Source organism: Eleutherodactylus coqui, unplaced genomic scaffold, assembly GCF_035609145.1.
Source record: "Eleutherodactylus coqui strain aEleCoq1 unplaced genomic scaffold, aEleCoq1.hap1 HAP1_SCAFFOLD_532, whole genome shotgun sequence".
Taxonomy (NCBI): Eukaryota; Metazoa; Chordata; class Amphibia; order Anura; family Eleutherodactylidae; genus Eleutherodactylus; species Eleutherodactylus coqui.
Window position 1 is genome coordinate 38917 of NW_027101904.1, and position 23523 is coordinate 62439.

Here is a 23523-nt window from a genome sequence, read left to right on the forward strand (position 1 = left end):
TTTCTTTCCTTTTCGGAGGTGCGTTCGCACTGCAGAAAGCCCATAGGAAAGGAGGAGGAGCTGTCAACGGGCATTCTAAGCTGAATGTGCCTGCTCTCGTCAGATCGCGGCCGCCAGCCAGCTTGAGGCCTGGCAAGTACCAGTATGGGTGACCGGCTGGGAATCCCAGGTCCCGTTGACTTTTAAGGCCGTGAGTAGGTTTCTTTCCTTTTCGGAGGTGCGTTCGCACTGCAGAAAGCCCATAGGAAAGGAGGAGAAGCTGTCAACGGGAATTCTAAGCTGAATGTGCCTGCTCTCGTCAGATCACGGCCGCCAGCCAGCTTTAGGCCTGGCAAGTACCAGTATGGGTGACCGGCTGGGAATCCCAGGTCCCGTTGACTTTTAAGGCCGTGAGTAGGTTTCTTTCCTTTTCGGAGGTGCGTTCGCACTGCAGAAAGCCCATAGGAAAGGAGGAGGAGCTGTCAACGGGCATTTTAAGCTGAGTGTGCCTGCTCTCGTCAGATCGCGGCCGCCAGCCAGCTTGAGGTCTGGCAAGTACCAGTATGGGTGACCGGCTGGGAATCCCAGGTCCCGTTGACTTTTAAGGCCGTGAGTAGGTTGCTTTCCTTTTCGGAGGTGCGTTCGCACTGCAGAAAGCCCATAGGAAAGGAGGAGGAGCTGTCAACGGGCATTCTAAGCTGAATGTGCCTGCTCTCGTCAGATCGCGGCCGCCAGCCAGCTTGAGGCCTGGCAAGTACCAGTATGGGTGACCGGCTGGGAATCCCAGGTCCCGTTGACTTTTAAGGCCGTGAGTAGGTTTCTTTCCGTTTCGGAGGTGCGTTCGCACTGCAGAAAGCCCATAGGAAAGGAGGAGGAGCTGTCAACGGGCATTCTAAGCTGAATGTGCCTGCTCTCGTCAGATCGCGGCCGCCAGCCAGCTTGAGGCCTGGCAAGTACCAGTATGGGTGACCGGCTGGGAATCCCAGGTCCCGTTGACTTTTAAGGCCGTGAGTAGGTTTCTTTCCTTTTCGGAGGTGCGTTCGCACTGCAGAAAGCCCATAGGAAAGGAGGAGGAGCTGTCAACGGGCATTCTAAGCTGAATGTGCCTGCTCTCGTCAGATCGCGGCCGCCAGCCAGCTTGAGGCCTGGCAAGTACCAGTATGGGTGACCGGCTGGGAATCCCAGGTCCCGTTGACTTTTAAGGCCGTGAGTAGGTTTCTTTCCTTTTCGGAGGTGCGTTCGCACTGCAGAAAGCCCATAGGAAAGGAGGAGGAGCTGTCAACGGGCATTCTAAGCTGAATGTGCCTGCTCTCGTCAGATCGCGGCCGCCAGCCAGCTTGAGGCCTGGCAAGTACCAGTATGGGTGACCGGCTGGGAATCCCAGGTCCCATTGACTTTTAAGGCCGTGAGTAGGTTTCTTTCCTTTTCGGAGGTGCGTTCGCACTGCAGAAAGCCCATAGGAAAGGAGGAGGAGCTGTCAACGGGCATTCTAAGCTGAATGTGCCTGCTCTCGTCAGATCGCGGCCGCCAGCCAGCTTGAGGCCTGGCAAGTACCAGTATGGGTGACCGGCTGGGAATCCCAGGTCCCGTTGACTTTTAAGGCCGTGAGTAGGTTTCTTTCCTTTTCGGAGGTGCGTTCGCACTGCAGAAAGCCCATAGGAAAGGAGGAGGAGCTGTCAACGGGCATTCTAAGCTGAATGTGCCTGCTCTCGTCAGATCGCGGCCGCCAGCCAGCTTGAGGCCTGGCAAGTACCAGTATGGGTGACCGGCTGGGAATCCCAGGTCCCGTTGACTTTTAAGGCCGTGAGTAGGTTCCTTTCCTTTTCGGAGGTGCGTTCGCACTGCAGAAAGCCCATAGGAAAGGAGGCGGAGCTGTCAACGGGCATTCTAAGCTGAATGTGCCTGCTCTCGTCAGATCGCGGCCGCCAGCCAGCTTGAGGCCTGGCAAGTACCAGTATGGGTGACCGGCTGGGAATCCCAGGTCCCGTTGACTTTTAAGGCCGTGAGTAGGTTTCTTTCCTTTTCGGAGGTGCGTTCGCACTGCAGAAAGCCCATAGGAAAGGAGGAGGAGCTGTCAACGGGCATTCTAAGCTGAATGTGCCTGCTCTCGTCAGATCGCGGCCGCCAGCCAGCTTGAGGCCTGGCAAGTACCAGTATGGGTGACCGGCTGGGAATCCCAGGTCCCGTTGACTTTTAAGGCCGTGAGTAGGTTTCTTTCCTTTTCGGAGGTGCGTTCGCACTGCAGAAAGCCCATAGGAAAGGAGGAGGAGCTGTCAACGGGCATTCTAAGCTGAATGTGCCTGCTCTCGTCAGATCGCGGCCGCCAGCCAGCTTGAGGCCTGGCAAGTACCAGTATGGGTGACCGGCTGGGAATCCCAGGTCCCGTTGACTTTTAAGGCCGTGAGTAGGTTTCTTTCCTTTTCGGAGGTGCGTTCGCACTGCAGAAAGCCCATAGGAAAGGAGGAGGAGCTGTCAACTGGCATTCTAAGCTGAATGTGCCTGCTCTCGTCAGATCGCGGCCGCCAGCCAGCTTGAGGCCTGGCAAGTACCAGTATGGGTGACCGGCTGGGAATCCCAGGTCCTGTTGACTTTTAAGGCCGTGAGTAGGTTTATTTCCTTTTCGGAGGTGCGTTCGCACTGCAGAAAGCCCATAGGAAAGGAGGAGGAGCTGTCAACGGGCATTCTAAGCTGAATGTGCCTGCTCTCGTCAGATCGCGGCCGCCAGCCAGCTTGAGGCCTGGCAAGTACCAGTATGGGTGACCGTCTGGGAATCCCAGGTCCTGTTGACTTTTAAGGCCGTGAGTAGGTTTCTTTCCTTTTCGGAGGTGCGTTCGCACTGCAGAAAGCCCATAGGAAAGGAGGAGGAGCTGTCAACGGGCATTCTAAGCTGAATGTGCCTGCTCTCGTCAGATCGCGGCCGCCAGCCAGCTTGAGGCCTGGCAAGCACCAGTATGGGTGACCGGATGGGAATCCCAGGTCCCGTTGACTTTTAAGGCCGTGAGTAGGTTTCTTTCCTTTTCGGAGGTGCGTTCGCACTGCAGAAAGCCCATAGGAAAGGAGGAGAAGCTGTCAACGGGCATTCTAAGCTGAATGTGCCTGCTCTCGTCAGATCGCGGCCGCCAGCCAGCTTGAGGCCTGGCAAGTACCAGTATGGGTGACCGTCTGGGAATCCCAGGTCCCGTTCACTTTTAAGGCTGTGAGTAGGTTTCTTTCCTTTTCGGAGGTGCGTTCGCACTGCAGAAAGCCCATAGGAAAGGAGGAGGAGCTGTCAACGGGCATTCTAAGCTGAATGTGCCTGCTCTCGTCAGATCGCGGCCGCCAGGCAGCTTGAGGCCTGGCAAGTACCAGTATGGGTGACCGGCTGGGAATCCCAGGTCCCGTTGACTTTTAAGGCCGTGAGTAGGTTCCTTTCCGTTTCGGAGGTGCGTTCGCACTGCAGAAAGCCCATAGGAAAGGAGGAGGAGCTGTCAACGGGCATTCTAAGCTGAATGTGCCTGCTCTCGTCAGATCGCGGCCGCCAGCCAGCTTGAGGCCTGGCAAGTACCAGTATGGGTGACCGGCTGGGAATCCCAGGTCCCGTTGACTTTTAAGGCCGTGAGTAGGTTTCTTTCCTTTTCGGAGGTGCGTTCGCACTGCAGAAAGCCCATAGGAAAGGAGGCGGAGCTGTCAACGGGCATTCTAAGCTGAATGTGCCTGCTCTCGTCAGATCGCGGCCGCCAGCCAGCTTGAGGCCTGGCAAGTACCAGTATGGGTGACCGGCTGGGAATCCCAGGTCCCGTTGACTTTTAAGGCCGTGAGTAGGTTTCTTTCCTTTTTGGAGGTGCGTTCGCACTGCAGAAAGCCCATAGGAAAGGAGGAGGAGCTGTCAACGTGCATTCTAAGCTGAATGTGCCTGCTCTCGTCAGATCGCGGCCGCCAGCCAGCTTGAGGCCTGGCAAGTACCAGTATGGGTGACCGGCTGGGCATCCCAGGTCCCGTTGACTTTTAAGGCCGTGAGTAGGTGTCTTTCCTTTTCGGAGGTGCGTTCACACTGCAGAAAGCCCATAGGAAAGGAGGAGGAGCTGTCAACGGGCATTCTAAGCTGAATGTGCCTGCTCTCGTCAGATCGCGGCCGCCAGCCAGCTTGAGGCCTGGCAAGTACCAGTATGGGTGACCGGCTGGGAATCCCAGGTCCCGTTGACTTTTAAGGCCGTGAGTAGGTTTCTTTCCTTTTCGGAAGTGCGTTCGCACTGCAGAAAGCCCATAGGAAAGGAGGAGGAGCTGTCAACGGGCATTCTAAGCTGAATGTGCCTGCTCTCGTCAGATCGCGGCCGCCAGCCAGCTTGAGGCCTGGCAAGTACCAGTATGGGTGACCGGCTGGGAATCCCAGGTCCCATTGACTTTTAAGGCCGTGAGTAGGTTTCTTTCCTTTTCGGAGGTGCGTTCGCACTGCAGAAAGCCCATAGGAAAGGAGGAGGAGCTGTCAACGGGCATTCTAAGCTGAATGTGCCTGCTCTCGTCAGATCGCGGCCGCCAGCCAGCTTGAGGCCTGGCAAGTACCAGTATGGGTGACCGGCTGGGAATCCCAGGTCCCGTTGACTTTTAAGGCCGTGAGTAGGTTTCTTTCCTTTTCGGAGGTGCGTTCGCACTGCAGAAAGCCCATAGGAAAGGAGGAGGAGCTGTCAACGGGCATTCTAAGCTGAATGTGCCTGCTCTCGTCAGATCGCGGCCGCCAGCCAGCTTGAGGCCTGGCAAGTACCAGTATGGGTGACCGGCTGGGAATCCCAGGTCCCGTTGACTTTTAAGGCCGTGAGTAGGTTCCTTTCCTTTTCGGAGGTGCGTTCGCACTGCAGAAAGCCCATAGGAAAGGAGGCGGAGCTGTCAACGGGCATTCTAAGCTGAATGTGCCTGCTCTCGTCAGATCGCGGCCGCCAGCCAGCTTGAGGCCTGGCAAGTACCAGTATGGGTGACCGGCTGGGAATCCCAGGTCCCGTTGCCTTTTAAGGCCGTGAGTAGGTTGCTTTCCTTTTCGGAGGTGCGTTCGCACTGCAGAAAGCCCATAGGAAAGGAGGAGGAGCTGTCAACGGGCATTCTTAGCTGAATGTGCCTGCTCTCGTCAGATCGCGGCCGCCAGCCAGCTTGAGGCCTGGCAAGTACCAGTATGGGTGACCGGCTGGGAATCCCAGGTCCCGTTGACTTTTAAGGCCGTGAGTAGGTTTCTTTCCTTTTCGGAGGTGCGTTCGCACTGCAGAAAGCCCATAGGAAAGGAGGAGGAGCTGTCAACGGGCATTCTAAGCTGAATGTGCCTGCTCTCGTCAGATCGCGGCCGCCAGCCAGCTTGAGGCCTGACAAGTACCAGTATGGGTGACCGGCTGGGAATCCCAGGTCCTGTTGACTTTTAAGGCCGTGAGTAGGTTTCTTTCCTTTTCGGAGGTGCGTTCGCACTGCAGAAAGCCCATAGGAAAGGAGGAGGAGCTGTCAACTGGCATTCTAAGCTGAATGTGCCTGCTCTCGTCAGATCGCGGCCGCCAGCCAGCTTGAGGCCTGGCAAGTACCAGTATGGGTGACCGGCTGGAAATCCCAGGTCCTGTTGACTTTTAAGGCCGTGAGTAGGTTTCTTTCCTTTTCGGAGGTGCGTTCGCACTGCAGAAAGCCCATAGGAAAGGAGGAGGAGCTGTCAACGGGCATTCTAAGCTGAATGTGCCTGCTCTCGTCAGATTGCGGCCACCAGCCAGCTTGAGGCCTGGCAAGTACCAGTATGGGTGACCGTCTGGGAATCCCAGGTCCTGTTGACTTTTAAGGCCGTGAGTAGGTTTCTTTCCTTTTCGGAGGTGCGTTCGCACTGCAGAAAGCCCATAGGAAAGGAGGAGGAGCTGTCAACGGGCATTCTAAGCTGAATATGCCTGCTCTCGTCAGATCGCGGCCGCCAGCCAGCTTGAGGCCTGGCAAGTACCAGTATGGGTGACCGGCTGGGAATCCCAGGTCCCGTTGACTTTTAAGGCCGTGAGTAGGTTTCTTTCCTTTTCAGAAGTGCGTTCGCACTGCAGAAAGCCCATAGGAAAGGAGGAGGAGCTGTCAACGGGCATTCTAAGCTGAATGTGCCTGCTCTCGTCAGATCGCGGCCGCCAGCCAGCTTGAGGCCTGGCAAGTACCAGTATGGGTGACCGGCTGGGAATCCCAGGTCCCGTTGACTTTTAAGGCCGTGAGTAGGTTTCTTTCCTTTTCGGAGGTGCGTTCGCACTGCAGAAAGCCCATAGGAAAGGAGGAGGAGCTGTCAACGGGCATTCTAAGCTGAATGTGCCTGCTCTCGTCAGATCGCGGCCGCCAGCCAGCTTGAGGCCTGGCAAGTACCAGTATGGGTGACCGGCTGGGAATCCCAGGTCCCGTTGACTTTTAAGGCCGTGAGTAGGTTTCTTTCCGTTTCGGAGGTGCGTTCGCACTGCAGAAAGCCCATAGGAAAGGAGGAGGAGCTGTCAACGGGCATTCTAAGCTGAATGTGCCTGCTCTCGTCAGATCGCGGCCGCCAGCCGGCTTAAGGCCTGGCAAGTACCAGTATGGGTGACTGGCTGGGAATCCCAGGTCCCGTTGACTTTTAAGGCCGTGAGTAGGTTTCTTTCCTTTTCGGAGGTGCGTTCGCACTGCAGAAAGCCCATAGGAAAGGAGGAGGAGCTGTCAACGGGCATTCTAAGCTGAATGTGCCTGCTCTCGTCAGATCGCGGCCGCCAGCCAGCTTGAGGCCTGGCAAGTACCAGTATGGGTGACCGGCTGGGAATCCCAGGTCCCGTTGACTTTTAAGGCCGTGAGTAGGTTCCTTTCCTTTTCGGAGGTGCGTTCGCACTGCAGAAAGCCCATAGGAAAGGAGGCGGAGCTGTCAACGGGCATTCTAAGCTGAATGTGCCTGCTCTCGTCAGATCGCGGCCGCCAGCCAGCTTGAGGCCTGGCAAGTACCAGTATGGGTGACCGGCTGGGAATCCCAGGTCCCGTTGACTTTTAAGGCCGTGAGTAGGTTTCTTTCCTTTTCGGAGGTGCGTTCGCACTGCAGAAAGCCCATAGGAAAGGAGGAGGAGCTGTCAACGGGCATTCTAAGCTGAATGTGCCTGCTCTCGTCAGATCGCGGCCGCCAGCCAGCTTGAGGCCTGGCAAGTACCAGTATGGGTGACCGGCTGGGAATCCCAGGTCCCGTTGACTTTTAAGGCCGTGAGTAGGTTTCTTTCCTTTTCGGAGGTGCGTTCGCACTGCAGAAAGCCCATAGGAAAGGAGGAGGAGCTGTCAACGGGCATTCTAAGCTGAATGTGCCTGCTCTCGTCAGATCGCGGCCGCCAGCCAGCTTGAGGCCTGGCAAGTACCAGTATGGGTGACCGGCTGGGAATCCCAGGTCCCGTTGACTTTTAAGGCCGTGAGTAGGTTTCTTTCCTTTTCGGAGGTGCGTTCGCACTGCAGAAAGCCCATAGGAAAGGAGGAGGAGCTGTCAACTGGCATTCTAAGCTGAATGTGCCTGCTCTCGTCAGATCGCGGCCGCCAGCCAGCTTGAGGCCTGGCAAGTACCAGTATGGGTGACCGGCTGGGAATCCCAGGTCCTGTTGACTTTTAAGGCCGTGAGTAGGTTTATTTCCTTTTCGGAGGTGCGTTCGCACTGCAGAAAGCCCATAGGAAAGGAGGAGGAGCTGTCAACGGGCATTCTAAGCTGAATGTGCCTGCTCTCGTCAGATCGCGGCCGCCAGCCAGCTTGAGGCCTGGGAAGTACCAGTATGGGTGACCGTCTGGGAATCCCAGGTCCTGTTGACTTTTAAGGCCGTGAGTAGGTTTCTTTCCTTTTCGGAGGTGCGTTCGCACTGCAGAAAGCCCATAGGAAAGGAGGAGGAGCTGTCAACGGGCATTCTAAGCTGAATGTGCCTGCTCTCGTCAGATCGCGGCCGCCAGCCAGCTTGAGGCCTGGCAAGCACCAGTATGGGTGACCGGATGGGAATCCCAGGTCCCGTTGACTTTTAAGGCCGTGAGTAGGTTTCTTTCCTTTTCGGAGGTGCGTTCGCACTGCAGAAAGCCCATAGGAAAGGAGGAGAAGCTGTCAACGGGCATTCTAAGCTGAATGTGCCTGCTCTCGTCAGATCGCGGCCGCCAGCCAGCTTGAGGCCTGGCAAATACCAGTATGGGTGACCGTCTGGGAATCCCAGGTCCCGTTCACTTTTAAGGCTGTGAGTAGGTTTCTTTCCTTTTCGGAGGTGCGTTCGCACTGCAGAAAGCCCATAGGAAAGGAGGAGGAGCTGTCAACGGGCATTCTAAGCTGAATGTGCCTGCTCTCGTCAGATCGCGGCCGCCAGCCAGCTTGAGGCCTGGCAAGTACCAGTATGGGTGACCGGCTGGGAATCCCAGGTCCCGTTGACTTTTAAGGCCGTGAGTAGGTTCCTTTCCGTTTCGGAGGTGCGTTCGCACTGCAGAAAGCCCATAGGAAAGGAGGAGGAGCTGTCAACGGGCATTCTAAGCTGAATGTGCCTGCTCTCGTCAGATCGCGGCCGCCAGCCAGCTTGAGGCCTGGCAAGTACCAGTATGGGTGACCGGCTGGGAATCCCAGGTCCCGTTGACTTTTAAGGCCGTGAGTAGGTTTCTTTCCTTTTCGGAGGTGCGTTCGCACTGCAGAAAGCCCATAGGAAAGGAGGCGGAGCTGTCAACGGGCATTCTAAGCTGAATGTGCCTGCTCTCGTCAGATCGCGGCCGCCAGCCAGCTTGAGGCCTGGCAAGTACCAGTATGGGTGACCGGCTGGGAATCCCAGGTCCCGTTGACTTTTAAGGCCGTGAGTAGGTTTCTTTCCTTTTTGGAGGTGCGTTCGCACTGCAGAAAGCCCATAGGAAAGGAGGAGGAGCTGTCAACGTGCATTCTAAGCTGAATGTGCCTGCTCTCGTCAGATCGCGGCCGCCAGCCAGCTTGAGGCCTGGCAAGTACCAGTATGGGTGACCGGCTGGGCATCCCAGGTCCCGTTGACTTTTAAGGCCGTGAGTAGGTGTCTTTCCTTTTCGGAGGTGCGTTCACACTGCAGAAAGCCCATAGGAAAGGAGGAGGAGCTGTCAACGGGCATTCTAAGCTGAATGTGCCTGCTCTCGTCAGATCGCGGCCGCCAGCCAGCTTGAGGCCTGGCAAGTACCAGTATGGGTGACCGGCTGGGAATCCCAGGTCCCGTTGACTTTTAAGGCCGTGAGTAGGTTTCTTTCCTTTTCGGAAGTGCGTTCGCACTGCAGAAAGCCCATAGGAAAGGAGGAGGAGCTGTCAACGGGCATTCTAAGCTGAATGTGCCTGCTCTCGTCAGATCTCGGCCGCCAGCCAGCTTGAGGCCTGGCAAGTACCAGTATGGGTGACCGGCTGGGAATCCCAGGTCCCATTGACTTTTAAGGCCGTGAGTAGGTTTCTTTCCTTTTCGGAGGTGCGTTCGCACTGCAGAAAGCCCATAGGAAAGGAGGAGGAGCTGTCAACGGGCATTCTAAGCTGAATGTGCCTGCTCTCGTCAGATCGCGGCCGCCAGCCAGCTTGAGGCCTGGCAAGTACCAGTATGGGTGACCGGCTGGGAATCCCAGGTCCCGTTGACTTTTAAGGCCGTGAGTAGGTTTCTTTCCTTTTCGGAGGTGCGTTCGCACTGCAGAAAGCCCATAGGAAAGGAGGAGGAGCTGTCAACGGGCATTCTAAGCTGAATGTGCCTGCTCTCGTCAGATCGCGGCCGCCAGCCAGCTTGAGGCCTGGCAAGTACCAGTATGGGTGACCGGCTGGGAATCCCAGGTCCCGTTGACTTTTAAGGCCGTGAGTAGGTTCCTTTCCTTTTCGGAGGTGCGTTCGCACTGCAGAAAGCCCATAGGAAAGGAGGCGGAGCTGTCAACGGGCATTCTAAGCTGAATGTGCCTGCTCTCGTCAGATCGCGGCCGCCAGCCAGCTTGAGGCCTGGCAAGTACCAGTATGGGTGACCGGCTGGGAATCCCAGGTCCCGTTGCCTTTTAAGGCCGTGAGTAGGTTGCTTTCCTTTTCGGAGGTGCGTTCGCACTGCAGAAAGCCCATAGGAAAGGAGGAGGAGCTGTCAACGGGCATTCTTAGCTGAATGTGCCTGCTCTCGTCAGATCGCGGCCGCCAGCCAGCTTGAGGCCTGGCAAGTACCAGTATGGGTGACCGGCTGGGAATCCCAGGTCCCGTTGACTTTTAAGGCCGTGAGTAGGTTGCTTTCCTTTTCGGAGGTGTGTTCGCACTGCAGAAAGCCCATAGGAAAGGAGGAGGAGCTGTCAACGGGCATTCTAAGCTGAATGTGCCTGCTCTCGTCAGATCGCGGCCGCCAGCCAGCTTGAGGCCTGGCAAGTACCAGTATGGGTGACCGGCTGGGAATCCCAGGTCCCGTTGACTTTTAAGGCCGTGAGTAGGTTTCTTTCCTTTTCGGAGGTGCATTCGCACTGCAGAAAGCCCATAGGAAAGGAGGAGGAGCTGTCAACTGGCATTCTAAGCTGAATGTGCCTGCTCTCGTCAGATCGCGGCCGCCAGCCAGCTTGAGGCCTGGCAAGTACCAGTATGGGTGACCGGCTGGGAATCCCAGGTCCTGTTGACTTTTAAGGCCGTGAGTAGGTTTCTTTCCTTTTCGGAGGTGCGTTCGCACTGCAGAAAGCCCATAGGAAAGGAGGAGGAGCTGTCAACGGGCATTCTAAGCTGAATGTGCCTGCTCTCGTCAGATTGCGGCCACCAGCCAGCTTGAGGCCTGGCAAGTACCAGTATGGGTGACCGTCTGGGAATCCCAGGTCCTGTTGACTTTTAAGGCCGTGAGTAGGTTTCTTTCCTTTTCGGAGGTGCGTTCGCACTGCAGAAAGCCCATAGGAAAGGAGGAGGAGCTGTCAACGGGCATTCTAAGCTGAATGTGCCTGCTCTCGTCAGATCGCGGCCGCCAGCCAGCTTGAGGCCTGGCAAGTACCAGTATGGGTGACCGGCTGGGAATCCCAGGTCCCGTTGACTTTTAAGGCCGTGAGTAGGTTTCTTTCCTTTTCAGAAGTGCGTTCGCACTGCAGAAAGCCCATAGGAAAGGAGGAGGAGCTGTCAACGGGCATTCTAAGCTGAATGTGCCTGCTCTCGTCAGATCGCGGCCGCCAGCCAGCTTGAGGCCTGGCAAGTACCAGTATGGGTGACCGGCTGGGAATCCCAGGTCCCGTTGACTTTTAAGGCCGTGAGTAGGTTTCTTTCCTTTTCGGAGGTGCGTTCGCACTGCAGAAAGCCCATAGGAAAGGAGGAGGAGCTGTCAACGGGCATTCTAAGCTGAATGTGCCTGCTCTCGTCAGATCGCGGCCGCCAGCCAGCTTGAGGCCTGGCAAGTACCAGTATGGGTGACCGTCTGGGAATCCCAGGTCCTGTTGACTTTTAAGGCCGTGAGTAGGTTTCTTTCCTTTTCGGAGGTGCGTTCGCACTGCAGAAAGCCCATAGGAAAGGAGGAGGAGCTGTCAACGGGCATTCTAAGCTGAATGTGCCTGCTCTCGTCAGATCGCGGCCGCCAGCCAGCTTGAGGCCTGGCAAGCACCAGTATGGGTGACCGGATGGGAATCCCAGGTCCCGTTGACTTTTAAGGCCGTGAGTAGGTTTCTTTCCTTTTCGGAGGTGCGTTCGCACTGCAGAAAGCCCATAGGAAAGGAGGAGAAGCTGTCAACGGGCATTCTAAGCTGAATGTGCCTGCTCTCATCAGATCGCGGCCGCCAGCCAGCTTGAGGCCTGGCAAGTACCAGTATGGGTGACCGTCTGGGAATCCCAGGTCCCGTTCACTTTTAAGGCTGTGAGTAGGTTTCTTTCCTTTTCGGAGGTGCGTTCGCACTGCAGAAAGCCCATAGGAAAGGAGGAGGAGCTGTCAACGGGCATTCTAAGCTGAATGTGCCTGCTTTCGTCAGATCGCGGCCGCCAGCCAGCTTGAGGCCTGGCAAGTACCAGTATGGGTGACCGGCTGGGAATCCCAGGTCCCGTTGACTTTTAAGGCCGTGAGTAGGTTCCTTTCCGTTTCGGAGGTGCGTTCGCACTGCAGAAAGCCCATAGGAAAGGAGGAGGAGCTGTCAACGGGCATTCTAAGCTGAATGTGCCTGCTCTCGTCAGATCGCGGCCGCCAGCCAGCTTGAGGCCTGGCAAGTACCAGTATGGGTGACCGGCTGGGAATCCCAGGTCCCGTTGACTTTTAAGGCCGTGAGTAGGTTTCTTTCCTTTTCGGAGGTGCGTTCGCACTGCAGAAAGCCCATAGGAAAGGAGGCGGAGCTGTCAACGGGCATTCTAAGCTGAATGTGCCTGCTCTCGTCAGATCGCGGCCGCCAGCCAGCTTGAGGCCTGGCAAGTACCAGTATGGGTGACCGGCTGGGAATCCCAGGTCCCGTTGACTTTTAAGGCCGTGAGTAGGTTTCTTTCCTTTTTGGAGGTGCGTTCGCACTGCAGAAAGCCCATAGGAAAGGAGGAGGAGCTGTCAACGTGCATTCTAAGCTGAATGTGCCTGCTCTCGTCAGATCGCGGCCGCCAGCCAGCTTGAGGCCTGGCAAGTACCAGTATGGGTGACCGGCTGGGCATCCCAGGTCCCGTTGACTTTTAAGGCCGTGAGTAGGTGTCTTTCCTTTTCGGAGGTGCGTTCACACTGCAGAAAGCCCATAGGAAAGGAGGAGGAGCTGTCAACGGGCATTCTAAGCTGAATGTGCCTGCTCTCGTCAGATTGCGGCCGCCAGCTAGCTTGAGGCCTGGCAAGTACCAGTATGGGTGACCGGCTGGGAATCCCAGGTCCCGTTGACTTTTAAGGCCGTGAGTAGGTTGCTTTCCTTTTCGGAGGTGTGTTCGCACTGCAGAAAGCCCATAGGAAAGGAGGAGGAGCTGTCAACGGGCATTCTAAGCTGAATGTGCCTGCTCTCGTCAGATCGCGGCCGCCAGCCAGCTTGAGGCCTGGCAAGTACCAGTATGGGTGACCGGCTGGGAATCCCAGGTCCCGTTGACTTTTAAGGCCGTGAGTAGGTTTCTTTCCTTTTCGGAGGTGCGTTCGCACTGCAGAAAGCCCATAGGAAAGGAGGAGGAGCTGTCAACGGGCATTCTAAGCTGAATGTGCCTGCTCTCGTCAGATCGCGGCCGCCAGCCAGCTTGAGGCCTGGCAAGTACCAGTATGGGTGACCGGCTGGGAATCCCAGGTCCAGTTGACTTTTAAGGCCGTGAGTAGGTTTCTTTCCTTTTCGGAGGTGCGTTCGCACTGCAGAAAGCCCATAGGAAAGGAGGAGGAGCTGTCAACGGGCATTCTAAGCTGAATGTGCCTGCTCTCGTCAGATCGCGGCCGCCAGCCAGCTTGAGGCCTGGCAAGTACCAGTATGGGTGACCGGCTGGGAATCCCAGGTCCCGTTGACTTTTAAGGCCGTGAGTAGGTTTCTTTCCGTTTCGGAGGTGCGTTCGCACTGCAGAAAGCCCATAGGAAAGGAGGAGGAGCTGTCAACGGGCATTCTAAGCTGAATGTGCCTGCTCTCGTCAGATCGCGGCCGCCAGCCAGCTTGAGGCCTGGCAAGTACCAGTATGGGTGACCGGCTGGGAATCCCAGGTCCCGTTGACTTTTAAGGCCGTGAGTAGGTTGCTTTCCTTTTCGGAGGTGCGTTCGCACTGCAGAAAGCCCATAGGAAAGGAGGAGGAGCTGTCAACGGGCATTCTAAGCTGAATGTGCCTGCTCTCGTCAGATCGCGGCCGCCAGCCAGCTTGAGGCCTGGCAAGTACCAGTATGGGTGACCGGCTGGGAATCCCAGGTCCCGTTGACTTTTAAGGCCGTGAGTAGGTTTCTTTCCTTTTTGGAGGTGCGTTCGCACTGCAGAAAGCCCATAGGAAAGGAGGAGGAGCTGTCAACGGGCATTCTAAGCTGAATGTGCCTGCTCTCGTCAGATCGCGGCCGCCAGCCAGCTTGAGGCCTGGCAAGTACCAGTATGGGTGACCGGCTGGGAATCCCAGGTCCCGTTGACTTTTAAGGCCGTGAGTAGGTTGCTTTCCTTTTCGGAGGTGCGTTCGCACTGCAGAAAGCCCATAGGAAAGGAGGAGGAGCTGTCAACGGGCATTCTAAGCTGAATGTGCCTGCTCTCGTCAGATCGCGGCCGCCAGCCAGCTTGAGGCCTGGCAAGTACCAGTATGGGTGACCGGCTGGGAATCCCAGGTCCCGTTGACTTTTAAGGCCGTGAGTAGGTTTCTTTCCTTTTCGGAGGTGCGTTCGCACTGCAGAAAGCCCATAGGAAAGGAGGAGGAGCTGTCAACTGGCATTCTAAGCTGAATGTGCCTGCTCTCGTCAGATCGCGGCCGCCAGCCAGCTTGAGGCCTGGCAAGTACCAGTATGGGTGACCGGCTGGGAATCCCAGGTCCTGTTGACTTTTAAGGCCGTGAGTAGGTTTCTTTCCTTTTCGGAGGTGCGTTCGCACTGCAGAAAGCCCATAGGAAAGGAGGAGGAGCTGTCAACGGGCATTCTAAGCTGAATGTGCCTGCTCTCGTCAGATTGCGGCCGCCAGCCAGCTTGAGGCCTGGCAAGTACCAGTATGGGTGACCGTCTGGGAATCCCAGGTCCTGTTGACTTTTAAGGCCGTGAGTAGGTTTCTTTCCTTTTCGGAGGTGCGTTCGCACTGCAGAAAGCCCATAGGAAAGGAGGAGGAGCTGTCAACGGGCATTCTAAGCTGAATGTGCCTGCTCTCGTCAGATCGCGGCCGCCAGCCAGCTTGAGGCCTGGCAAGTACCAGTATGGGTGACCGGCTGGGAATCCCAGGTCCCGTTGACTTTTAAGGCCGTGAGTAGGTTTCTTTCCTTTTCGGAAGTGCGTTCGCACTGCAGAAAGCCCATAGGAAAGGAGGAGGAGCTGTCAACGGGCATTCTAAGCTGAATGTGCCTGCTCTCGTCAGATCGCGGCCGCCAGCCAGCTTGAGGCCTGGCAAGTACCAGTATGGGTGACCGGCTGGGAATCCCAGGTCCCGTTGACTTTTAAGGCCGTGAGTAGGTTTCTTTCCTTTTCGGAGGTGCGTTCGCACTGCAGAAAGCCCATAGGAAAGGAGGAGGAGCTGTCAACGGGCATTCTAAGCTGAATGTGCCTGCTCTCGTCAGATCGCGGCCGCCAGCCAGCTTGAGGCCTGGCAAGTACCAGTATGGGTGACCGGCTGGGAATCCCAGGTCCCGTTGACTTTTAAGGCCGTGAGTAGGTTTCTTTCCTTTTCGGAGGTGCGTTCGCACTGCAGAAAGCCCATAGGAAAGGAGGAGGAGCTGTCAACGGGCATTCTAAGCTGAATGTGCCTGCTCTCGTCAGATCGCGGCCGCCAGCCAGCTTGAGGCCTGGCAAGTACCAGTATGGGTGACCGGCTGGGAATCCCAGGTCCCGTTGACTTTTAAGGCCGTGAGTAGGTTTCTTTCCGTTTCGGAGGTGCGTTCGCACTGCAGAAAGCCCATAGGAAAGGAGGAGGAGCTGTCAACGGGCATTCTAAGCTGAATGTGCCTGCTCTCGTCAGATCGCGGCCGCCAGCCAGCTTGAGGCCTGGCAAGTACCAGTATGGGTGACCGGCTGGGAATCCCAGGTCCCGTTGACTTTTAAGGCCGTGAGTAGGTTGCTTTCCTTTTCGGAGGTGCGTTCGCACTGCAGAAAGCCCATAGGAAAGGAGGAGGAGCTGTCAACGGGCATTCTAAGCTGAATGTGCCTGCTCTCGTCAGATCGCGGCCGCCAGCCAGCTTGAGGCCTGGCAAGTACCAGTATGGGTGACCGGCTGGGAATCCCAGGTCCCGTTGACTTTTAAGGCCGTGAGTAGGTTTCTTTCCTTTTTGGAGGTGCGTTCGCACTGCAGAAAGCCCATAGGAAAGGAGGAGGAGCTGTCAACGGGCATTCTAAGCTGAATGTGCCTGCTCTCGTCAGATTGCGGCCGCCAGCCAGCTTGAGGCCTGGCAAGTACCAGTATGGGTGACCGTCTGGGAATCCCAGGTCCCGTTGACTTTTAAGGCCGTGAGTAGGTTTCTTTCCTTTTTGGAGGTGCGTTCGCACTGCAGAAAGCCCATAGGAAAGGAGGAGGAGCTGTCAACGGGCATTCTAAGCTGAATGTGCCTGCTCTCGTCAGATCGCGGCCGCCAGCCAGCTTGAGGCCTGGCAAGTACCAGTATGGGTGACCGGCTGGGAATCCCAGGTCCCGTTGACTTTTAAGGCCGTGAGTAGGTTGCTTTCCTTTTCGGAGGTGCGTTCGCACTGCAGAAAGCCCATAGGAAAGGAGGAGGAGCTGTCAACGGGCATTCTAAGCTGAATGTGCCTGCTCTCGTCAGATCGCGGCCGCCAGCCAGCTTGAGGCCTGGCAAGTACCAGTATGGGTGACCGGCTGGGAATCCCAGGTCCGTTGACTTTTAAGGCCGTGAGTAGGTTGCTTTCCTTTTCGGAGGTGCGTTCGCACTGCAGAAAGCCCATAGGAAAGGAGGAGGAGCTGTCAACGGGCATTCTAAGCTGAATGTGCCTGCTCTCGTCAGATCGCGGCCGCCAGCCAGCTTGAGGCCTGGCAAGTACCAGTATGGGTGACCGGCTGGGAATCCCAGGTCCTGTTGACTTTTAAGGCCGTGAGTAGGTTTCTTTCCTTTTCGGAGGTGCGTTCGCACTGCAGAAAGCCCATAGGAAAGGAGGAGGAGCTGTCAACGGGCATTCTAAGCTGAATGTGCCTGCTCTCGTCAGATTGCGGCCGCCAGCCAGCTTGAGGCCTGGCAAGTACCAGTATGGGTGACCGTCTGGGAATCCCAGGTCCTGTTGACTTTTAAGGCCGTGAGTAGGTTTCTTTCCTTTTCGGAGGTGCGTTCGCACTGCAGAAAGCCCATAGGAAAGGAGGAGGAGCTGTCAACGGGCATTCTAAGCTGAATGTGCCTGCTCTCGTCAGATCGCGGCCGCCAGCCAGCTTGAGGCCTGGCAAGTACCAGTATGGGTGACCGGCTGGGAATCCCAGGTCCCGTTGACTTTTAAGGCCGTGAGTAGGTTTCTTTCCTTTTCGGAAGTGCGTTCGCACTGCAGAAAGCCCATAGGAAAGGAGGAGGAGCTGTCAACGGGCATTCTAAGCTGAATGTGCCTGCTCTCGTCAGATCGCGGCCGCCAGCCAGCTTGAGGCCTGGCAAGTACCAGTATGGGTGACCGGCTGGGAATCCCAGGTCCCGTTGACTTTTAAGGCCGTGAGTAGGTTTCTTTCCTTTTCGGAGGTGCGTTCGCACTGCAGAAAGCCCATAGGAAAGGAGGAGGAGCTGTCAACGGGCATTCTAAGCTGAATGTGCCTGCTCTCGTCAGATCGCGGCCGCCAGCCAGCTTGAGGCCTGGCAAGTACCAGTATGGGTGACCGGCTGGGAATCCCAGGTCCCGTTGACTTTTAAGGCCGTGAGTAGGTTTCTTTCTGTTTCGGAGGTGCGTTCGCACTGCAGAAAGCCCATAGGAAAGGAGGAGGAGCTGTCAACGGGCATTCTAAGCTGAATGTGCCTGCTCTCGTCAGATCGCGGCCGCCAGCCAGCTTGAGGCCTGGCAAGTACCAGTATGGGTGACCGGCTGGGAATCCCAGGTCCCGTTGACTTTTAAGGCCGTGAGTAGGTTGCTTTCCTTTTCGGAGGTGCGTTCGCACTGCAGAAAGCCCATAGGAAAGGAGGAGGAGCTGTCAACGGGCATTCTAAGCTGAATGTGCCTGCTCTCGTCAGATCGCGGCCGCCAGCCAGCTTGAGGCCTGGCAAGTACCAGTATGGGTGACCGGCTGGGAATCCCAGGTCCCGTTGACTTTTAAGGCCGTGAGTAGGTTTCTTTCCTTTTTGGAGGTGCGTTCGCACTGCAGAAAGCCCATAGGAAAGGAGGAGGAGCTGTCAACGGGCATTCTAAGCTGAATGTGCCTGCTCTCGTCAGATCGCGGCCGCCAGCCAGCTTGAGGCCTGGCAAGTACCAGTATGGGTGACCGGCTGGGAATCCCAGGTCCCGTTGACTTTTAAGGCCGTGAGTAGGTTGCTTTCCTTTTCGGAGGTGCGTTCGCACTGCAGAAAGCCCATAGGAAAGGAGGAGGAGCTGTCAACGGGCATTCTAAGCTGAATGTGCCTGCTCTCGTCAGATCGCGGCCGCCAGCCAGCTTGAGGCCTGGCAAGTACCAGTATGGGTGACCGGCTGGGAATCCCAGGTCCGTTGACTTTTAAGGCCGTGAGTAGGTTGCTTTCCTTTTCGGAGGTGCGTTCGCACTGCAGAAAGCCCATAGGAAAGGAGGAGGAGCTGTCAACGGGCATTCTAAGCTGAATGTGCCTGCTCTCGTCAGATCGCGGCCGCCAGCCAGCTTGAGGCCTGGCAAGTACCAGTATGGGTGACCGGCTGGGAATCCCAGGTCCCGTTGACTTTTAAGGCCGTGAGTAGGTTGCTTTCCTTTTCGGAGGTGCGTTCGCACTGCAGAAAGCCCATAGGAAAGGAGGAGGAGCTGTCAACGGGCATTCTAAGCTGAATGTGCCTGCTCTCGTCAGATCGCGGCCGCCAGCCAGCTTGAGGCCTGGCAAGTACCAGTATGGGTGACCGGCTGGGAATCCCAGGTCCTGTTGACTTTTAAGGCCGTGAGTAGGTTTCTTTCCTTTTCGGAGGTGCGTTCGCACTGCAGAAAGCCCATAGGAAAGGAGGAGGAGCTGTCAACGGGCATTCTAAGCTGAATGTGCCTGCTCTCGTCAGATTGCGGCCGCCAGCCAGCTTGAGGCCTGGCAAGTACCAGTATGGGTGACCGTCTGGGAATCCCAGGTCCTGTTGACTTTTAAGGCCGTGAGTAGGTTTCTTTCCTTTTCGGAGGTGCGTTCGCACTGCAGAAAGCCCATAGGAAAGGAGGAGGAGCTGTCAACGGGCATTCTAAGCTGAATGTGCCTGCTCTCGTCAGATCGCGGCCGCCAGCCAGCTTGAGGCCTGGCAAGTACCAGTATGGGTGACCGGCTGGGAATCCCAGGTCCCGTTGACTTTTAAGGCCGTGAGTAGGTTTCTTTCCTTTTCGGAAGTGCGTTCGCACTGCAGAAAGCCCATAGGAAAGGAGGAGGAGCTGTCAACGGGCATTCTAAGCTGAATGTGCCTGCTCTCGTCAGATCGCGGCCGCCAGCCAGCTTGAGGCCTGGCAAGTACCAGTATGGGTGACCGGCTGGGAATCCCAGGTCCCGTTGACTTTTAAGGCCGTGAGTAGGTTTCTTTCCTTTTCGGAGGTGCGTTCGCACTGCAGAAAGCCCATAGGAAAGGAGGAGGAGCTGTCAACGGGCATTCTAAGCTGAATGTGCCTGCTCTCGTCAGATCGCGGCCGCCAGCCAGCTTGAGGCCTGGCAAGTACCAGTATGGGTGACCGGCTGGGAATCCCAGGTCCCGTTGACTTTTAAGGCCGTGAGTAGGTTTCTTTCTGTTTCGGAGGTGCGTTCGCACTGCAGAAAGCCCATAGGAAAGGAGGAGGAGCTGTCAACGGGCATTCTAAGCTGAATGTGCCTGCTCTCGTCAGATCGCGGCCGCCAGCCAGCTTGAGGCCTGGCAAGTACCAGTATGGGTGACCGGCTGGGAATCCCAGGTCCCGTTGACTTTTAAGGCCGTGAGTAGGTTGCTTTCCTTTTCGGAGGTGCGTTCGCACTGCAGAAAGCCCATAGGAAAGGAGGAGGAGCTGTCAACGGGCATTCTAAGCTGAATGTGCCTGCTCTCGTCAGATCGCGGCCGCCAGCCAGCTTGAGGCCTGGCAAGTACCAGTATGGGTGACCGGCTGGGAATCCCAGGTCCCGTTGACTTTTAAGGCCGTGAGTAGGTTTCTTTCCTTTTCGGAGGTGCGTTCGCACTGCAGAAAGCCCATAGGAAAGGAGGAGGAGCTGTCAACGGGCATTCTAAGCTGAATGTGCCTGCTCTCGTCAGATCGCGGCCGCCAGCCAGCTTGAGGCCTGGCAAGTACCAGTATGGGTGACCGGCTGGGAATCCCAGGTCCCGTTGACTTTTAAGGCCGTGAGTAGGTTGCTTTCCTTTTCGGAGGTGCGTTCGCACTGCAGAAAGCCCATAGGAAAGGAGGAGGAGCTGTCAACGGGCATTCTAAGCTGAATGTGCCTGCTCTCGTCAGATCGCGGCCGCCAGCCAGCTTGAGGCCTGGCAAGTACCAGTATGGGTGACCGGCTGGGAATCCCAGGTCCCGTTGACTTTTAAGGCCGTGAGTAGGTTGCTTTCCTTTTCGGAGGTGCGTTCGCACTGCAGAAAGCCCATAGGAAAGGAGGAGGAGCTGTCAACGGGCATTCTAAGCTGAATGTGCCTGCTCTCGTCAGATCGCGGCCGCCAGCCAGCTTGAGGCCTGGCAAGTACCAGTATGGGTGACCGGCTGGGAATCCCAGGTCCCGTTGACTTTTAAGGCCGTGAGTAGGTTGCTTTCCTTTTCGGAGGTGCGTTCGCACTGCAGAAAGCCCATAGGAAAGGAGGAGGAGCTGTCAACGGGCATTCTAAGCTGAATGTGCCTGCTCTCGTCAGATCGCGGCCGCCAGCCAGCTTGAGGCCTGGCAAGTACCAGTATGGGTGACCGGCTGGGAATCCCAGGTCCCGTTGACTTTTAAGGCCGTGAGTAGGTTTCTTTCCTTTTCGGAGGTGCGTTCGCACTGCAGAAAGCCCATAGGAAAGGAGGAGGAGCTGTCAACGGGCATTCTAAGCTGAATGTGCCTGCTCTCGTCAGATCGCGGCCGCCAGCCAGCTTGAGGCCTGGCAAGTACCAGTATGGGTGACCGGCTGGGAATCCCAGGTCCCGTTGACTTTTAAGGCCGTGAGTAGGTTTCTTTCCTTTTCGGAGGTGCGTTCGCACTGCAGAAAGCCCATAGGAAAGGAGGAGGAGCTGTCAACGGGCATTCTAAGCTGAATGTGCCTGCTCTCGTCAGATCGCGGCCGCCAGCCAGCTTGAGGCCTGGCAAGTACCAGTATGGGTGACCGGCTGGGAATCCCAGGTCCTGTTGACTTTTAAGGCCGTGAGTAGGTTTCTTTCCTTTTCGGAGGTGCGTTCGCACTGCAGAAAGCCCATAGGAAAGGAGGAGGAGCTGTCAACGGGCATTCTAAGCTGAATGTGCCTGCTCTCGTCAGATCGCGGCCGCCAGCCAGCTTGAGGCCTGGCAAGTACCAGTATGGGTGACCGTCTGGGAATCCCAGGTCCTGTTGACTTTTAAGGCCGTGAGTAGGTTTCTTTCCTTTTCGGAGGTGCGTTCGCACTGCAGAAAGCCCATAGGAAAGGAGGAGGAGCTGTCAACGGGCATTCTAAGCTGAATGTGCCTGCTCTCGTCAGATCGCGGCCGCCAGCCAGCTTGAGGCCTGGCAAGTACCAGTATGGGTGACCGGCTGGGAATCCCAGGTCCCGTTGACTTTTAAGGCCGTGAGTAGGTTTCTTTCCTTTTCGGAGGTGCGTTCGCACTGCAGAAAGCCCATAGGAAAGGAGGAGGAGCTGTCAACGGGCATTCTAAGCTGAATGTGCCTGCTCTCGTCAGATCGCGGCCGCCAGCCAGCTTGAGGCCTGGCAAGTACCAGTATGGGTGACCGGCTGGGAATCCCAGGTCCCGTTGACTTTTAAGGCCGTGAGTAGGTTTCTTTCCTTTTCGGAGGTGCGTTCGCACTGCAGAAAGCCCATAGGAAAGGAGGAGGAGCTGTCAACGGGCATTCTAAGCTGAATGTGCCTGCTCTCGTCAGATCGCGGCCGCCAGCCAGCTTGAGGCCTGGCAAGTACCAGTATGGGTGACCGGCTGGGAATCCCAGGTCCCGTTGACTTTTAAGGCCGTGAGTAGGTTTCTTTCCGTTTCGGAGGTGCGTTCGCACTGCAGAAAGCCCATAGGAAAGGAGGAGGAGCTGTCAACGGGCATTCTAAGCTGAATGTACCTGCTCTCGTCAGATCGCGGCCGCCAGCCAGCTTGAGGCCTGGCAAGTACCAGTATGGGTGACCGGCTGGGAATCCCAGGTCCCGTTGACTTTTAAGGCCGTGAGTAGGTTGCTTTCCTTTTCGGAGGTGCGTTCGCACTGCAGAAAGCCCATAGGAAAGGAGGAGGAGCTGTCAACGGGCATTCTAAGCTGAATGTGCCTGCTCTCGTCAGATCGCGGCCGCCAGCCAGCTTGAGGCCTGGCAAGTACCAGTATGGGTGACCGGCTGGGAATCCCAGGTCCCGTTGACTTTTAAGGCCGTGAGTAGGTTTCTTTCCTTTTCGGAGGTGCGTTCGCACTGCAGAAAGCCCATAGGAAAGGAGGAGGAGCTGTCAACGGGCATTCTAAGCTGAATGTGCCTGCTCTCGTCAGATCGCGGCCGCCAGCCAGCTTGAGGCCTGGCAAGTACCAGTATGGGTGACCGGCTGGGAATCCCAGGTCCCGTTGACTTTTAAGGCCGTGAGTAGGTTGCTTTCCTTTTCGGAGGTGCGTTCGCACTGCAGAAAGCCCATAGGAAAGGAGGAGGAGCTGTCAACGGGCATTCTAAGCTGAATGTGCCTGCTCTCGTCAGATCGCGGCCGCCAGCCAGCTTGAGGCCTGGCAAGTACCAGTATGGGTGACCGGCTGGGAATCCCAGGTCCCGTTGACTTTTAAGGCCGTGAGTAGGTTGCTTTCCTTTTCGGAGGTGCGTTCGCACTGCAGAAAGCCCATAGGAAAGGAGGAGGAGCTGTCAACGGGCATTCTAAGCTGAATGTGCCTGCTCTCGTCAGATCGCGGCCGCCAGCCAGCTTGAGGCCTGGCAAGTACCAGTATGGGTGACCGGCTGGGAATCCCAGGTCCCGTTGACTTTTAAGGCCGTGAGTAGGTTGCTTTCCTTTTCGGAGGTGCGTTCGCACTGCAGAAAGCCCATAGGAAAGGAGGAGGAGCTGTCAACGGGCATTCTAAGCTGAATGTGCCTGCTCTCGTCAGATCGCGGCCGCCAGCCAGCTTGAGGCCTGGCAAGTACCAGTATGGGTGACCGGCTGGGAATCCCAGGTCCCGTTGACTTTTAAGGCCGTGAGTAGGTTTCTTTCCTTTTCGGAGGTGCGTTCGCACTGCAGAAAGCCCATAGGAAAGGAGGAGGAGCTGTCAACGGGCATTCTAAGCTGAATGTGCCTGCTCTCGTCAGATCGCGGCCGCCAGCCAGCTTGAGGCCTGGCAAGTACCAGTATGGGTGACCGGCTGGGAATCCCAGGTCCCGTTGACTTTTAAGGCCGTGAGTAGGTTTCTTTCCTTTTCGGAGGTGCGTTCGCACTGCAGAAAGCCCATAGGAAAGGAGGAGGAGCTGTCAACGGGCATTCTAAGCTGAATGTGCCTGCTCTCGTCAGATCGCGGCCGCCAGCCAGCTTGAGGCCTGGCAAGTACCAGTATGGGTGACCGGCTGGGAATCCCAGGTCCCGTTGACTTTTAAGGCCGTGAGTAGGTTTCTTTCCTTTTCGGAGGTGCGTTCGCACTGCAGAAAGCCCATAGGAAAGGAGGAGGAGCTGTCAACGGGCATTCTAAGCTGAATGTGCCTGCTCTCGTCAGATCGCGGCCGCCAGCCAGCTTGAGGCCTGGCAAGTACCAGTATGGGTGACCGTCTGGGAATCCCAGGTCCTGTTGACTTTTAAGGCCGTGAGTAGGTTTCTTTCCTTTTCGGAGGTGCGTTCGCACTGCAGAAAGCCCA

At 56.6% G+C, this 23523-nt stretch overlaps 110 pseudogenes; all 110 read left to right on the forward strand.

Moving 5' to 3' along the window:
* Nucleotides 1–62: 62 nt before the first annotated feature.
* LOC136593280 (5S ribosomal RNA) lies at nt 63–181 on the forward strand (annotated as a pseudogene).
* Nucleotides 182–261: 80 nt separating this feature from the next.
* Nucleotides 262–380, forward strand: LOC136593456 (5S ribosomal RNA; annotated as a pseudogene).
* Nucleotides 381–659: 279 nt separating this feature from the next.
* On the forward strand, nt 660–778 carry LOC136593283 (5S ribosomal RNA; annotated as a pseudogene).
* Nucleotides 779–858: 80 nt separating this feature from the next.
* LOC136593284 (5S ribosomal RNA) lies at nt 859–977 on the forward strand (annotated as a pseudogene).
* Nucleotides 978–1057: 80 nt separating this feature from the next.
* LOC136593285 (5S ribosomal RNA) lies at nt 1058–1176 on the forward strand (annotated as a pseudogene).
* An 80-nt stretch (nt 1177–1256) lies between these two features.
* LOC136593443 (5S ribosomal RNA) lies at nt 1257–1375 on the forward strand (annotated as a pseudogene).
* An 80-nt stretch (nt 1376–1455) lies between these two features.
* Nucleotides 1456–1574, forward strand: LOC136593286 (5S ribosomal RNA; annotated as a pseudogene).
* Nucleotides 1575–1654: 80 nt separating this feature from the next.
* On the forward strand, nt 1655–1773 carry LOC136593287 (5S ribosomal RNA; annotated as a pseudogene).
* An 80-nt stretch (nt 1774–1853) lies between these two features.
* On the forward strand, nt 1854–1972 carry LOC136593288 (5S ribosomal RNA; annotated as a pseudogene).
* Nucleotides 1973–2052: 80 nt separating this feature from the next.
* LOC136593289 (5S ribosomal RNA) lies at nt 2053–2171 on the forward strand (annotated as a pseudogene).
* Nucleotides 2172–2251: 80 nt separating this feature from the next.
* LOC136593290 (5S ribosomal RNA) lies at nt 2252–2370 on the forward strand (annotated as a pseudogene).
* An 80-nt stretch (nt 2371–2450) lies between these two features.
* On the forward strand, nt 2451–2569 carry LOC136593449 (5S ribosomal RNA; annotated as a pseudogene).
* An 80-nt stretch (nt 2570–2649) lies between these two features.
* LOC136593281 (5S ribosomal RNA) lies at nt 2650–2768 on the forward strand (annotated as a pseudogene).
* An 80-nt stretch (nt 2769–2848) lies between these two features.
* On the forward strand, nt 2849–2967 carry LOC136593486 (5S ribosomal RNA; annotated as a pseudogene).
* An 80-nt stretch (nt 2968–3047) lies between these two features.
* Nucleotides 3048–3166, forward strand: LOC136593420 (5S ribosomal RNA; annotated as a pseudogene).
* Nucleotides 3167–3246: 80 nt separating this feature from the next.
* LOC136593471 (5S ribosomal RNA) lies at nt 3247–3365 on the forward strand (annotated as a pseudogene).
* Nucleotides 3366–3445: 80 nt separating this feature from the next.
* On the forward strand, nt 3446–3564 carry LOC136593291 (5S ribosomal RNA; annotated as a pseudogene).
* Nucleotides 3565–3644: 80 nt separating this feature from the next.
* Nucleotides 3645–3763, forward strand: LOC136593292 (5S ribosomal RNA; annotated as a pseudogene).
* Nucleotides 3764–4042: 279 nt separating this feature from the next.
* Nucleotides 4043–4161, forward strand: LOC136593295 (5S ribosomal RNA; annotated as a pseudogene).
* Nucleotides 4162–4241: 80 nt separating this feature from the next.
* LOC136593444 (5S ribosomal RNA) lies at nt 4242–4360 on the forward strand (annotated as a pseudogene).
* Nucleotides 4361–4440: 80 nt separating this feature from the next.
* Nucleotides 4441–4559, forward strand: LOC136593296 (5S ribosomal RNA; annotated as a pseudogene).
* Nucleotides 4560–4639: 80 nt separating this feature from the next.
* LOC136593297 (5S ribosomal RNA) lies at nt 4640–4758 on the forward strand (annotated as a pseudogene).
* An 80-nt stretch (nt 4759–4838) lies between these two features.
* LOC136593406 (5S ribosomal RNA) lies at nt 4839–4957 on the forward strand (annotated as a pseudogene).
* Nucleotides 4958–5037: 80 nt separating this feature from the next.
* Nucleotides 5038–5156, forward strand: LOC136593387 (5S ribosomal RNA; annotated as a pseudogene).
* Nucleotides 5157–5236: 80 nt separating this feature from the next.
* LOC136593393 (5S ribosomal RNA) lies at nt 5237–5355 on the forward strand (annotated as a pseudogene).
* Nucleotides 5356–5634: 279 nt separating this feature from the next.
* Nucleotides 5635–5753, forward strand: LOC136593401 (5S ribosomal RNA; annotated as a pseudogene).
* Nucleotides 5754–5833: 80 nt separating this feature from the next.
* Nucleotides 5834–5952, forward strand: LOC136593382 (5S ribosomal RNA; annotated as a pseudogene).
* Nucleotides 5953–6032: 80 nt separating this feature from the next.
* Nucleotides 6033–6151, forward strand: LOC136593298 (5S ribosomal RNA; annotated as a pseudogene).
* Nucleotides 6152–6231: 80 nt separating this feature from the next.
* On the forward strand, nt 6232–6350 carry LOC136593299 (5S ribosomal RNA; annotated as a pseudogene).
* An 80-nt stretch (nt 6351–6430) lies between these two features.
* On the forward strand, nt 6431–6549 carry LOC136593418 (5S ribosomal RNA; annotated as a pseudogene).
* An 80-nt stretch (nt 6550–6629) lies between these two features.
* Nucleotides 6630–6748, forward strand: LOC136593300 (5S ribosomal RNA; annotated as a pseudogene).
* Nucleotides 6749–6828: 80 nt separating this feature from the next.
* On the forward strand, nt 6829–6947 carry LOC136593301 (5S ribosomal RNA; annotated as a pseudogene).
* An 80-nt stretch (nt 6948–7027) lies between these two features.
* On the forward strand, nt 7028–7146 carry LOC136593302 (5S ribosomal RNA; annotated as a pseudogene).
* Nucleotides 7147–7226: 80 nt separating this feature from the next.
* Nucleotides 7227–7345, forward strand: LOC136593303 (5S ribosomal RNA; annotated as a pseudogene).
* An 80-nt stretch (nt 7346–7425) lies between these two features.
* Nucleotides 7426–7544, forward strand: LOC136593450 (5S ribosomal RNA; annotated as a pseudogene).
* An 80-nt stretch (nt 7545–7624) lies between these two features.
* On the forward strand, nt 7625–7743 carry LOC136593504 (5S ribosomal RNA; annotated as a pseudogene).
* An 80-nt stretch (nt 7744–7823) lies between these two features.
* LOC136593487 (5S ribosomal RNA) lies at nt 7824–7942 on the forward strand (annotated as a pseudogene).
* Nucleotides 7943–8022: 80 nt separating this feature from the next.
* Nucleotides 8023–8141, forward strand: LOC136593493 (5S ribosomal RNA; annotated as a pseudogene).
* An 80-nt stretch (nt 8142–8221) lies between these two features.
* Nucleotides 8222–8340, forward strand: LOC136593305 (5S ribosomal RNA; annotated as a pseudogene).
* An 80-nt stretch (nt 8341–8420) lies between these two features.
* Nucleotides 8421–8539, forward strand: LOC136593307 (5S ribosomal RNA; annotated as a pseudogene).
* Nucleotides 8540–8619: 80 nt separating this feature from the next.
* Nucleotides 8620–8738, forward strand: LOC136593308 (5S ribosomal RNA; annotated as a pseudogene).
* A 279-nt stretch (nt 8739–9017) lies between these two features.
* Nucleotides 9018–9136, forward strand: LOC136593309 (5S ribosomal RNA; annotated as a pseudogene).
* Nucleotides 9137–9415: 279 nt separating this feature from the next.
* LOC136593310 (5S ribosomal RNA) lies at nt 9416–9534 on the forward strand (annotated as a pseudogene).
* Nucleotides 9535–9614: 80 nt separating this feature from the next.
* On the forward strand, nt 9615–9733 carry LOC136593311 (5S ribosomal RNA; annotated as a pseudogene).
* Nucleotides 9734–9813: 80 nt separating this feature from the next.
* On the forward strand, nt 9814–9932 carry LOC136593407 (5S ribosomal RNA; annotated as a pseudogene).
* An 80-nt stretch (nt 9933–10012) lies between these two features.
* Nucleotides 10013–10131, forward strand: LOC136593388 (5S ribosomal RNA; annotated as a pseudogene).
* An 80-nt stretch (nt 10132–10211) lies between these two features.
* Nucleotides 10212–10330, forward strand: LOC136593312 (5S ribosomal RNA; annotated as a pseudogene).
* Nucleotides 10331–10410: 80 nt separating this feature from the next.
* LOC136593451 (5S ribosomal RNA) lies at nt 10411–10529 on the forward strand (annotated as a pseudogene).
* An 80-nt stretch (nt 10530–10609) lies between these two features.
* Nucleotides 10610–10728, forward strand: LOC136593402 (5S ribosomal RNA; annotated as a pseudogene).
* Nucleotides 10729–10808: 80 nt separating this feature from the next.
* Nucleotides 10809–10927, forward strand: LOC136593313 (5S ribosomal RNA; annotated as a pseudogene).
* Nucleotides 10928–11007: 80 nt separating this feature from the next.
* On the forward strand, nt 11008–11126 carry LOC136593314 (5S ribosomal RNA; annotated as a pseudogene).
* Nucleotides 11127–11206: 80 nt separating this feature from the next.
* LOC136593294 (5S ribosomal RNA) lies at nt 11207–11325 on the forward strand (annotated as a pseudogene).
* Nucleotides 11326–11405: 80 nt separating this feature from the next.
* On the forward strand, nt 11406–11524 carry LOC136593488 (5S ribosomal RNA; annotated as a pseudogene).
* Nucleotides 11525–11604: 80 nt separating this feature from the next.
* Nucleotides 11605–11723, forward strand: LOC136593394 (5S ribosomal RNA; annotated as a pseudogene).
* An 80-nt stretch (nt 11724–11803) lies between these two features.
* LOC136593419 (5S ribosomal RNA) lies at nt 11804–11922 on the forward strand (annotated as a pseudogene).
* An 80-nt stretch (nt 11923–12002) lies between these two features.
* LOC136593316 (5S ribosomal RNA) lies at nt 12003–12121 on the forward strand (annotated as a pseudogene).
* An 80-nt stretch (nt 12122–12201) lies between these two features.
* On the forward strand, nt 12202–12320 carry LOC136593317 (5S ribosomal RNA; annotated as a pseudogene).
* A 279-nt stretch (nt 12321–12599) lies between these two features.
* LOC136593481 (5S ribosomal RNA) lies at nt 12600–12718 on the forward strand (annotated as a pseudogene).
* Nucleotides 12719–12798: 80 nt separating this feature from the next.
* LOC136593319 (5S ribosomal RNA) lies at nt 12799–12917 on the forward strand (annotated as a pseudogene).
* Nucleotides 12918–12997: 80 nt separating this feature from the next.
* On the forward strand, nt 12998–13116 carry LOC136593466 (5S ribosomal RNA; annotated as a pseudogene).
* Nucleotides 13117–13196: 80 nt separating this feature from the next.
* LOC136593320 (5S ribosomal RNA) lies at nt 13197–13315 on the forward strand (annotated as a pseudogene).
* An 80-nt stretch (nt 13316–13395) lies between these two features.
* LOC136593321 (5S ribosomal RNA) lies at nt 13396–13514 on the forward strand (annotated as a pseudogene).
* Nucleotides 13515–13594: 80 nt separating this feature from the next.
* LOC136593322 (5S ribosomal RNA) lies at nt 13595–13713 on the forward strand (annotated as a pseudogene).
* Nucleotides 13714–13793: 80 nt separating this feature from the next.
* LOC136593323 (5S ribosomal RNA) lies at nt 13794–13912 on the forward strand (annotated as a pseudogene).
* Nucleotides 13913–13992: 80 nt separating this feature from the next.
* Nucleotides 13993–14111, forward strand: LOC136593324 (5S ribosomal RNA; annotated as a pseudogene).
* An 80-nt stretch (nt 14112–14191) lies between these two features.
* LOC136593453 (5S ribosomal RNA) lies at nt 14192–14310 on the forward strand (annotated as a pseudogene).
* An 80-nt stretch (nt 14311–14390) lies between these two features.
* Nucleotides 14391–14509, forward strand: LOC136593412 (5S ribosomal RNA; annotated as a pseudogene).
* Nucleotides 14510–14589: 80 nt separating this feature from the next.
* Nucleotides 14590–14708, forward strand: LOC136593325 (5S ribosomal RNA; annotated as a pseudogene).
* An 80-nt stretch (nt 14709–14788) lies between these two features.
* LOC136593327 (5S ribosomal RNA) lies at nt 14789–14907 on the forward strand (annotated as a pseudogene).
* Nucleotides 14908–14987: 80 nt separating this feature from the next.
* LOC136593328 (5S ribosomal RNA) lies at nt 14988–15106 on the forward strand (annotated as a pseudogene).
* Nucleotides 15107–15186: 80 nt separating this feature from the next.
* Nucleotides 15187–15305, forward strand: LOC136593329 (5S ribosomal RNA; annotated as a pseudogene).
* An 80-nt stretch (nt 15306–15385) lies between these two features.
* LOC136593331 (5S ribosomal RNA) lies at nt 15386–15504 on the forward strand (annotated as a pseudogene).
* Nucleotides 15505–15584: 80 nt separating this feature from the next.
* On the forward strand, nt 15585–15703 carry LOC136593332 (5S ribosomal RNA; annotated as a pseudogene).
* Nucleotides 15704–15783: 80 nt separating this feature from the next.
* On the forward strand, nt 15784–15902 carry LOC136593396 (5S ribosomal RNA; annotated as a pseudogene).
* Nucleotides 15903–15982: 80 nt separating this feature from the next.
* On the forward strand, nt 15983–16101 carry LOC136593333 (5S ribosomal RNA; annotated as a pseudogene).
* Nucleotides 16102–16379: 278 nt separating this feature from the next.
* Nucleotides 16380–16498, forward strand: LOC136593377 (5S ribosomal RNA; annotated as a pseudogene).
* Nucleotides 16499–16578: 80 nt separating this feature from the next.
* LOC136593413 (5S ribosomal RNA) lies at nt 16579–16697 on the forward strand (annotated as a pseudogene).
* An 80-nt stretch (nt 16698–16777) lies between these two features.
* Nucleotides 16778–16896, forward strand: LOC136593334 (5S ribosomal RNA; annotated as a pseudogene).
* An 80-nt stretch (nt 16897–16976) lies between these two features.
* LOC136593335 (5S ribosomal RNA) lies at nt 16977–17095 on the forward strand (annotated as a pseudogene).
* An 80-nt stretch (nt 17096–17175) lies between these two features.
* Nucleotides 17176–17294, forward strand: LOC136593336 (5S ribosomal RNA; annotated as a pseudogene).
* Nucleotides 17295–17374: 80 nt separating this feature from the next.
* Nucleotides 17375–17493, forward strand: LOC136593338 (5S ribosomal RNA; annotated as a pseudogene).
* An 80-nt stretch (nt 17494–17573) lies between these two features.
* Nucleotides 17574–17692, forward strand: LOC136593339 (5S ribosomal RNA; annotated as a pseudogene).
* Nucleotides 17693–17772: 80 nt separating this feature from the next.
* LOC136593340 (5S ribosomal RNA) lies at nt 17773–17891 on the forward strand (annotated as a pseudogene).
* Nucleotides 17892–18169: 278 nt separating this feature from the next.
* On the forward strand, nt 18170–18288 carry LOC136593341 (5S ribosomal RNA; annotated as a pseudogene).
* An 80-nt stretch (nt 18289–18368) lies between these two features.
* LOC136593378 (5S ribosomal RNA) lies at nt 18369–18487 on the forward strand (annotated as a pseudogene).
* An 80-nt stretch (nt 18488–18567) lies between these two features.
* Nucleotides 18568–18686, forward strand: LOC136593415 (5S ribosomal RNA; annotated as a pseudogene).
* An 80-nt stretch (nt 18687–18766) lies between these two features.
* LOC136593343 (5S ribosomal RNA) lies at nt 18767–18885 on the forward strand (annotated as a pseudogene).
* Nucleotides 18886–18965: 80 nt separating this feature from the next.
* On the forward strand, nt 18966–19084 carry LOC136593344 (5S ribosomal RNA; annotated as a pseudogene).
* An 80-nt stretch (nt 19085–19164) lies between these two features.
* LOC136593345 (5S ribosomal RNA) lies at nt 19165–19283 on the forward strand (annotated as a pseudogene).
* An 80-nt stretch (nt 19284–19363) lies between these two features.
* Nucleotides 19364–19482, forward strand: LOC136593346 (5S ribosomal RNA; annotated as a pseudogene).
* Nucleotides 19483–19562: 80 nt separating this feature from the next.
* Nucleotides 19563–19681, forward strand: LOC136593347 (5S ribosomal RNA; annotated as a pseudogene).
* Nucleotides 19682–19761: 80 nt separating this feature from the next.
* On the forward strand, nt 19762–19880 carry LOC136593350 (5S ribosomal RNA; annotated as a pseudogene).
* Nucleotides 19881–19960: 80 nt separating this feature from the next.
* Nucleotides 19961–20079, forward strand: LOC136593351 (5S ribosomal RNA; annotated as a pseudogene).
* An 80-nt stretch (nt 20080–20159) lies between these two features.
* Nucleotides 20160–20278, forward strand: LOC136593352 (5S ribosomal RNA; annotated as a pseudogene).
* Nucleotides 20279–20358: 80 nt separating this feature from the next.
* Nucleotides 20359–20477, forward strand: LOC136593353 (5S ribosomal RNA; annotated as a pseudogene).
* An 80-nt stretch (nt 20478–20557) lies between these two features.
* On the forward strand, nt 20558–20676 carry LOC136593354 (5S ribosomal RNA; annotated as a pseudogene).
* Nucleotides 20677–20756: 80 nt separating this feature from the next.
* LOC136593380 (5S ribosomal RNA) lies at nt 20757–20875 on the forward strand (annotated as a pseudogene).
* Nucleotides 20876–20955: 80 nt separating this feature from the next.
* LOC136593306 (5S ribosomal RNA) lies at nt 20956–21074 on the forward strand (annotated as a pseudogene).
* Nucleotides 21075–21154: 80 nt separating this feature from the next.
* On the forward strand, nt 21155–21273 carry LOC136593356 (5S ribosomal RNA; annotated as a pseudogene).
* An 80-nt stretch (nt 21274–21353) lies between these two features.
* LOC136593357 (5S ribosomal RNA) lies at nt 21354–21472 on the forward strand (annotated as a pseudogene).
* An 80-nt stretch (nt 21473–21552) lies between these two features.
* LOC136593358 (5S ribosomal RNA) lies at nt 21553–21671 on the forward strand (annotated as a pseudogene).
* An 80-nt stretch (nt 21672–21751) lies between these two features.
* LOC136593233 (5S ribosomal RNA) lies at nt 21752–21870 on the forward strand (annotated as a pseudogene).
* An 80-nt stretch (nt 21871–21950) lies between these two features.
* LOC136593360 (5S ribosomal RNA) lies at nt 21951–22069 on the forward strand (annotated as a pseudogene).
* An 80-nt stretch (nt 22070–22149) lies between these two features.
* LOC136593361 (5S ribosomal RNA) lies at nt 22150–22268 on the forward strand (annotated as a pseudogene).
* An 80-nt stretch (nt 22269–22348) lies between these two features.
* Nucleotides 22349–22467, forward strand: LOC136593362 (5S ribosomal RNA; annotated as a pseudogene).
* An 80-nt stretch (nt 22468–22547) lies between these two features.
* LOC136593363 (5S ribosomal RNA) lies at nt 22548–22666 on the forward strand (annotated as a pseudogene).
* Nucleotides 22667–22746: 80 nt separating this feature from the next.
* LOC136593364 (5S ribosomal RNA) lies at nt 22747–22865 on the forward strand (annotated as a pseudogene).
* An 80-nt stretch (nt 22866–22945) lies between these two features.
* On the forward strand, nt 22946–23064 carry LOC136593365 (5S ribosomal RNA; annotated as a pseudogene).
* Nucleotides 23065–23144: 80 nt separating this feature from the next.
* On the forward strand, nt 23145–23263 carry LOC136593366 (5S ribosomal RNA; annotated as a pseudogene).
* Nucleotides 23264–23343: 80 nt separating this feature from the next.
* LOC136593318 (5S ribosomal RNA) lies at nt 23344–23462 on the forward strand (annotated as a pseudogene).
* The last annotated feature ends 61 nt before the right edge of the window (nt 23463–23523 follow it).